Source organism: Hippocampus comes, unplaced genomic scaffold, assembly GCF_001891065.2.
Source record: "Hippocampus comes isolate QL1 unplaced genomic scaffold, H_comes_QL1_v1.1 scaffold352, whole genome shotgun sequence".
Taxonomy (NCBI): domain Eukaryota; kingdom Metazoa; phylum Chordata; class Actinopteri; order Syngnathiformes; family Syngnathidae; genus Hippocampus; species Hippocampus comes.
Window position 1 is genome coordinate 9,510 of NW_017804847.1, and position 8,438 is coordinate 17,947.

General features: G+C 43.0%; 1 long non-coding RNA gene across 1 annotated transcript in view; it reads left to right on the top strand.

The window, feature by feature from the left end:
* The window catches only part of LOC109520061 (uncharacterized), a 7,592-nt gene extending 3,403 nt beyond the window's left edge, over positions 1-4,189 (top strand). Inside the window, exon 3 of the long non-coding RNA XR_002169086.1 lies at positions 4,175-4,189. This is a non-coding gene — a long non-coding RNA (uncharacterized LOC109520061). The remainder of the gene's footprint in view (positions 1-4,174) is intronic.
* The last annotated feature ends 4,249 nt before the right edge of the window (positions 4,190-8,438 follow it).

Genomic DNA, 8,438 nt, shown 5'->3' on the forward strand with positions numbered 1-8,438 from the left:
GATAGATAGATAGATAGATAGATAGATAGATAGATAGGGGGTGGCGGCACTGTAGTCAGCTGGTTTGCATGTCCGCCTCACAGTGCAGCGGTCCGGGATTATATACAGTATCTGGACCATTCCACCAGCCAGTGCATGAGATAAAGACTCTCAAATGAACCCAGAGTTTGACATGTTTTCCTTTCTTTTTTTCAGGCACTAAATTTGATGGCAACTCCAAATGTGTATTAACATATGATAAGAAAACCTCTATTTGTCTCACAATGGAGAAATTCCCAATTTACAGCGGCAAAAATTATGAAAGGTAGAAGAAGTAGAAGAACAACAAATATATAAGTAAATATAAATCTAAGCATATTCAGAATGGGTGAGTGGGGTGAGTCCAGGTTTTCAGGTCAGGTCTGTCTAATGCTTTATAAAAAAGCTCCATTTGAAAATGGAAAAAGATTTGATAGTAGGTTAATATAGCTCAAATAGATATAGATACATGTTGCAGCTCCGAAAAAGGAGAGCTATGGTGTTGGTTTTTTAAAACGTACACTTTATTTATGCTTTTAACAGTCTTGACTAACACAGACACGCCTGCGTCCGACTCCGTGCCTTCTCTCTTCTCGTTCAACTCGAGAGGCGTTCAAAGACAGCCTCAGAAAAATGGAAATTAATGATCACTTCACTGACACTAAGAAAAGCGAAAACAGTCCAACAAAACAAAAAAATCAAGCGAGGAAATTACAAAATAAATTCTATGGGGGCGTTTGTGAACACACAACAAAGGAATGAATAACATAAACAATTCTGAGACAGTCCAGTCTCCTACATACATACAGCATGTGTTTCCTTCATTGTCAGGTTTATAGAAGGCTTTTATTTTTTTGCGGCTCCAGACATATTTGTTTTTTGGGTTTTTTTGTCCAATATGGCTCTTTCAACATTTTGGGTTGCTGACCCCTGGTCTATTCTATAGCCTGACAGCAGTCGGCAGGAACGAGCAGCGGTACTTCTCGTTCTTGCAGCGAGGGTGTATCAGTCTCTGGCTGAAGGAGCTACCCAGTGCTGTCAGGGTGGCCTGGAGGGGATGAGAGGGACTGTCCATCATAGCTGTGAGCTCAGCTAGCATTCTCCTGTTGCCCACCTCCTCCAGAGTGTCCAGGGAGCAGCCCAGGACAGAGCTGGCCCTCCCGACCGGTCGGTGCAGTCTCTCTCTGTCCCGGCTGAGATGCTGCCTGACCAGTAGGCTATGCCATAATGAATGGCTGAGGCCAACACAGAGTCATTGAAGGTCTTAAGGAGTGACCCCTGAACTCCAAAAGACCTCAGTTTTCTGAACAGGAGGAGCCGGCTTTGCCCCATCCTGATCAGAGCGTGCGTGTTGGTAGACCAGTCTAGTTTATTGTTGAGTATTGGTCCATCTCAGACGTTCATTGCTTTTGGACTGAAAATCTTTGTGCGTTTTTAGCATTGAAACGATGGAATACAGGAACTGCAGCCATGGCATTTACGCTCATTGAGTGTCAACTTTTGAACCGAATACGAGGGTCATTCGATAAATAAGGTGATTTTTTTTTTCCATATGAGGACTTCTAACACAGATAAAAGCTTACTTATTTTTTATCTTTCATCGTAGGCTCCCAGCACTGTCACATACTTTTCACATCTGCGCACAAGCTTCCATATTCGCTCAGCGTAAAAATCTTTGGACTGATGTTTCAGCCAGTCGCTCACTGTTGAAAGTTGTGTGACAGTACTGGGAGACTAAAAAAAAAAAAAAAAAAGTAAGCTTCTGTCTGGATTCGAAGTCCTGATACCGAAAAACATACATATCAATGTGGAGGACGCTTCTTAAAAATTTATTTTCATGTAAGTGTCTGGAGACGCAAATGGCAGCAATTTAGTGGAATGACCCATCAAAGCTTGAACAGCGAATGAAGGCATTCTCTTTTAGAGTACATTTGATCTGTTCAATGTTGAACAATGCATTGATATTGTAATTGATAGACTTGTGTAGACTAAAAATTAAGAGTTCACATTAGCTAATGTAGTTGTTGGGTACCTGCGTCACTTGTCGCATTATTAAACGACAATGATTTACGACCTCGTAACATGCACCAATGTGGAACAAGTTTGCTTCCCACCAAAAAAAAAAAAAAAAATTCACTTGTGATACATGTCTGTCGCTCTCTTAATGAAGATGCCATTTAGCGAGGAGACCGACTAGGAGTCAAACCCGCCACTCTGCCGCTGCCTGCAGGAGGATTGGTTGGGGTGTCGGCGGGGGTTGTGAGAAACATATCTGTCTGTCTGTGTGGGTGTGCCTTCAGCTCGATTAGTGTCACTAACTTCACTGCTACAAAATAAAAGTAAACAGAAATATAACATTGTGCCAATTAAAACTAAGCTGTTGTGTTGATGTTTGGCAAGATATTTGCGCATTTGGATTATTTTGTTGCTTTTCTGATCTTTAAATGTTCCAAAAATGAATAAAATTGATCTTTTTCACCTGATACCGGATCAGTTGAAAATCACATGATCGACCCCGATTTCCAATCACGTGACTGGATTGGGACATGCCCAGAAGTTGACTTAAAGACTCTGTAAGGGGAATTGAAATAATTTAGAAGAACATATGAATGAGCCTTCAAAATTGTGAAACATGTGCAACCACGCCTTACTGAACAATCAACAGGGAATCAAATCTTACAATGGAATGGATGATACTTCATCAAGCATCTAAATATATTTAGGCCTCCTGCGGCTATCCCACCGGGTAATCGCAGCACTTTTGAGGCCGCAACAAGACTCTCAGTAATGGCCCATCGAAGCCCTTTCCCAGTTTGTCTGACCTTGGCCTTTGAAAAATGAGAAGCCCGTCAATTTCCTCGAGTCTTGTTGACAGACGGAGGCTTCTGAAAGGCATCTCATCAAGTGTAGTTTTGCATTCCAAAGGAATAATAAATACCATTGATGGTTTGGGACATGCTTCCAAATGCAGCTTAAATAATTGGAGGCTTGTGCAATCCGAACCAAACCTTGTTATATGAACAGATGAAACCATTTCGGATGAGAAGCGATGCATCCTCTTAGACAACCAGAACAATGAACACTAAATGCACTGAGAATGAAATGTCCTGGAAAATGAGAACATTCAGAGGCATACAGACATGTAAAAAAAAAAAAAAATCTATTTGATCGCTCTCTTGCCTTTCTTTGAGGAACAGGTCTAACCGGTGCGTTATTCCTCTGCGTTGTAAATAGTGCACTGTAATCGGTTACACATGCGCGACTGACAATGAAGCATTCTAAAGCGACCGCGCTAGCAATCTGAAGTGAGGATGTTTGGGGGCGCTAAGCATAGCAGTGGCACTGTTAAGCTCTTACTTTCAGGGAAAAAAATGATATTAAAATGTTTTACATTTTGTTCATTTTGGCCAAAGCTTTAATTTCAGATGTGGAGGCATTCTGAGTTTGACCTCTGGGGTCAGCTTGAGGTTAAGATCTCCATCATATTATACCATAATATGAGAAACACATTTTTAATACTGGACTCTGGGAAGTCACCTATGGGGTCAGGTAGAGGTTACTGACCTTAGCATGTGAAATTATGAAACGTGTGTCTTCAAGGTCAGATTCCAAAGAATTTTTTTTCAGAGTCTTTTTTTTTTTCAGAGTCTCTGAAAATTCATATTCTCATTGGTAATATGTTTTGTCATACATACGGGTCACTTCCTGCAAGTCGTCAACCACAGTTCAATTAAAAATATTTTAATTTCTCATTCTGAGTGTTTCTGAACAGACTGAAAGCTTGCGGCGTTGTCGGTGTGGTTACTGTACCCACCACTAGAGTTACTCCACGCGATGTTTCAGTAGCAACCAGCACGCTACAACATAAAGCTACTGTCTAATTTCCATGCGCTACAATGATGAGTGATGTTTTGGGATTCGAGGGAGAGTATTTTTTTTACATGGGAGCCGACAGAAGCGGGCGTTGTCAAACCCGACATGAGTGAACAAAACAAAAATCATCATCATAAGTTACACCCGACAGCTTTACCACTCTTGCAAATTTCCCCAGTGTGGGACAAATAAAGGTTATCTTATCTTATCTGTATTAGCTGTATGGATGTGATTGATGAATGATCAATGTTCTAATTTAACAGTGTTCCTTTCTTTCTTACAGTGGACCTTCACCCTACCCAGAGGTTGGTACCTTCCTCTTATTATATCACTGTACTTTTGAATAAATATTGGAGAATTGAATCATGGTCACGGCTTGTGCAAAGAGCATACTTGACTTCTTCATTGCGGCCCGGTGGGCCAGTGGTTAGTGCATTGACCTCACAGTGCAGAGGCCATGGGTTCGATCCCGGCTCCGGCCTTTCTGTGTGGAGTTTGCATGTTCTCCCCTGGCCTGCATGGATTTTCTCTGGGTACTTTCCTTTCCTCCCACATTCCACAAACGTGCATGGCAGGCTGATTGGAAAAAACTCTTCCCAGGCCCCAGTTTTTGCCTCGGCGTCCACTGAAGCTGCGTTCCGCTTAGCCAGTTGATACCCATCAGCTGCTTCTGGGGTCCCACAGGCCATAAAGGCCCGATAGGACTCCTTCTTCAGCTTGACAGCATCCCTTACTGCTGGTGTCCACCAGCGAGTACGGGGGTTGCCGCCACGACAGGCACCAACCACCTTACGGCCACAACTCAGATTGGCCACCTCAACAACAGAGACATGGAACATGGTCTGTTCTGACTCAATGTCCCCTGCCTCCCTCGGGACATGGGAAAAGCTCTCCCGGAGGTGGGAGTTGAAACTCCTTCTGACAGGGAATTCCGCCAGACGCTCCCAACAAACCCTCACAATACGTTTGGGTCTGCCAGGACGGACCGGCATCTTCCCCCACCATCGAAGCCTACTCACCACCAGGTGGTGATCAGTTGACAGCCCCCCCCCTCTCTTCACCCGAGTGTCCAAAACAGTGTCCAAAACATGCAGCCACAAGTTAGATGACACAACCATAAAATTGATCATCGAATTGTGGCCGGGTGTCCTGGTGCCAAGTGCACACATGGACACCCTTTTGTTTGAACAAGGTGTTCATTATGGACAATCCGTGATGAGTCCAGAAGTCCAATAACAAAACACAACTCGGGCCGTTCCTCCCAATCACACCCTTCCAGTTCTCACTGTCATTGCCCACCTGAGCATTGAAGTCCCCCAGCAGAACAAGGAAATCCCCAGCAGAAGTACTCTCCAGCACACCCTCCAAGGAGTCCAAAAAGGGTGGGTACGCTGAGCTGCTGTTCAGTGCATATGCACAAACAACAGTCAGGACCCGTCCCCCCACCCGAAGGCGGAGGGAGGCAACCCTCTCGTCTATCGGTGTGAACCCCAATGTACAGGCACTGAGCCGGGGGGCAATGAGTATGCCCACACCTGCCCTACGCCTCTCACCGTGGGCAACTCTAGAGTGGAAGAGAATCCAACCCCTCTCGAGAGAACTGCTTCCAGAACCCAGGCTGTGTGTGGAAGCAAGTCCGACTATATCCAATGGGAACTTCTCAACCTCACACACCAGCTCGGGCACCTTCCCTGCAAGAGAGGTGACATTCCACGTCCCTAAAGCTAGCTTCTGCAGCCAAGGATCGGATCGCCATGGTCCCAGCCTTTTGCTGCCACCCAGCTCACACTGCACCCGACCCCTTTGGCCCCTCCCATGGGTGGTGAGCCCATGAGAAGAGGGACCCACATTGCTTCTTCGGGCTGAGCCCAGCCGGGCCCCATGGGTGTAGGCCCGGCCACCAGGCGCCTGCCAACGAGCCCCACCTCCAAGCCTGGCTCCAGAGGGGAGTCCCGGTGACCCGCGTCCGGGCAAGAGAAACTTAGATCCATTAATTTTGTTCATCATAAGGGGTCTTTGAAATAAATATTAAATATAAATATAAGCATATTACAATGGGTGAGTGGGGATGAGTCCAGGTTTTCAGGACCGTCTATTCAATAACCCAGTATTTTTCAAACTTTTTTGAGCCAAGGCACACTTCTTTCATTGAAAAAATCTTGCGGCACACCATTCGCTAAAAATGTGAAAAAAACACGCTTATTTTAAGAATTAACGTGCTATATTGTTACGATCACCGTTTTTAACATTGAAGAATGACGTTATAACAGCTTGAATTGGAATCAAATGAAAAACAAAGAAAAGAGTATTTTATAATCTTTCATATTTGTTTCACTGTCGTCCTGCATTCATGCGGCACAAATTCGCTTGTCTCTAGTGGTCGAAACACAAGGCAATTAGCTCGCTGTTGCTGCTCCCTAGCGGTATGGGAGCAGTACGATTACTTTCTGGGCGATAGACCGCACAGGCATACAAATTGGATATTTTCCCACGGTACACCTGGCAATGTCTTGTGGCACACTGGGTTTGAAAAACACTGTCAGAGTATGAGTGGAGGTCAAAAGAAAGCAAAGACGCCCAACAAAGCAAAGTTTCTAGTGCAAGGCAATTTGGCGAAAGCTATCTTTGTTTTGATTTACTTTTACCGGAGATGCAATGGCACCGACGCCGTTGTGCTTGGTCTTTGGTGAAAAGCTCTCCAAGAGCACCGTGGTCCCAAGTAAGATTAAACACCATCTCCAAACAAAACACCCTTCACTTCGAAACAGAATTATGGAGTATTTTGTTCGCCTGCGTAAACATACAGAGAAACAAGCAATGTGCATGAGAAAAACTGCAAAGGTAAACGAGAGAGCCCTTATAACAATATAACACTTTAATTGTTTAAGTAATCTTTTTTTTTTTTTTTTTTACATTTTCAACGAGCGGTGTGACGCAGGATTATTTTCAATGAGAGAATTGTGCCTTGGCTCGAAAAAGATTTAAAAACACTGTACTAGGATCTTCTACTGGGTCCGGATTTTGTCCTGGGTCCAGTTCAGGTTCAGCATTTTTCCTCTTCAAAAACATATCCATCACTTTCACCGTCATCCTGCATCCATGCGTCACTAATTCGCTTGTCTCGAAGCACAAGGCAATTAGCTCGCTGCTGCTACTACCTGCCGGTATGGAAGAGGAGCACATGATTACTCTGCCAGACGATAGACTGCACAGGCATACAAATTGGATAATTTCAGATGGCATACCTGGCATGTGCCGGCACAGTGTTTGAAAAACACTGGTTTGGTCAGTAGTTAACTATGCTTGTGGTATTACCTTCGTTTCATAATGGCTGCGCAGAGCTCACAAAGTAGTTGTCTGTTTGAGTGTGTGTTGGCGAATGCACTTGTAAATCAGTGTCAGGCAGAAACCTTTTACGTTCCTGCTCCTGCTATTAATCACCACTAGATGGCATAGGAACACTAACAGGGAAACAACTCAATGGGGAATATGAAGAGAGTTACAGGCTCTTTACGTTATAGGCGCATCGGCTGTCAGCTTTTGAAAACATCGAATGCTTTTAGGTGTGCCTTACAGTTCGGAAAATATGGTACATATCGACCGCATGCAATGCAGACAGTGAACATGCACATACCTGTCAACTTTTCGGAGCGCCAACCTGTATAAACTACCAAAAAAAATCCTTATAAAGAGCAAAAAATCCTTATAACATACCAAAGCATTTTATATGTCAAAATAACGGCAGAAAAAAACCCACGAAATTTTCAATGATATTTATTGTAGATCTCCATAATACAATGTCTGCTTAATGTCTAATCATCATTCTACTTGCTTGTACACTATCGAAGTATGCAATGAATACTCTGCTGTTTTCAACTAGGAACCACATGATTTACTGGAAACTTACCGGAAATGAAAGCATCCGAGTAGACTAGCACCATTCTGGGCAAAAGCAAACGGAACTACCTGTTAGGGGAAAAAAAAAACAAACAAAAAAAAAAAACGGAAATTTTCAGAAAAAAAAAAAAAAAAAAAAAAAAAAAAAAAAAAAAAAAAAAAAAAAAAAAAAAAAAAAACGGAAATTTTCAGAATCCATATGATTTGTGCGATACGGCCGTATGCGTAAGATTCACCACAAAATCCGTATGAACTATGGCTAAACCGTATGAGTTGACAGGTATGCATACATTTTCTCATGTGAGAAAGAAACACAGAATACAGACAGTCTTTGAGAATGGACACTGCGACAAATTATCTCCAAGTCAAGCCGAACTGTGAAGTGAAATGCTATGAAGTGCCACGTCGACTCACAACAAAGAATACAATTGAATTAACGACTGAAATTCTGACAAATAACTGAAAATCTTATTTCATAATGTGCTCTGTTCTCTCCTGATCATATTTTGACAATAAAATACCAAAATAGTCATTTGTGTTTCAAAAAAAACATTTCATTTTGTTTATATAGCACAGGATACGAATGTTGTAAGACCATTTAACGGTCTGTCAGGATAAACAGTCACTTTTGTAAGATTACCACAGTTTTG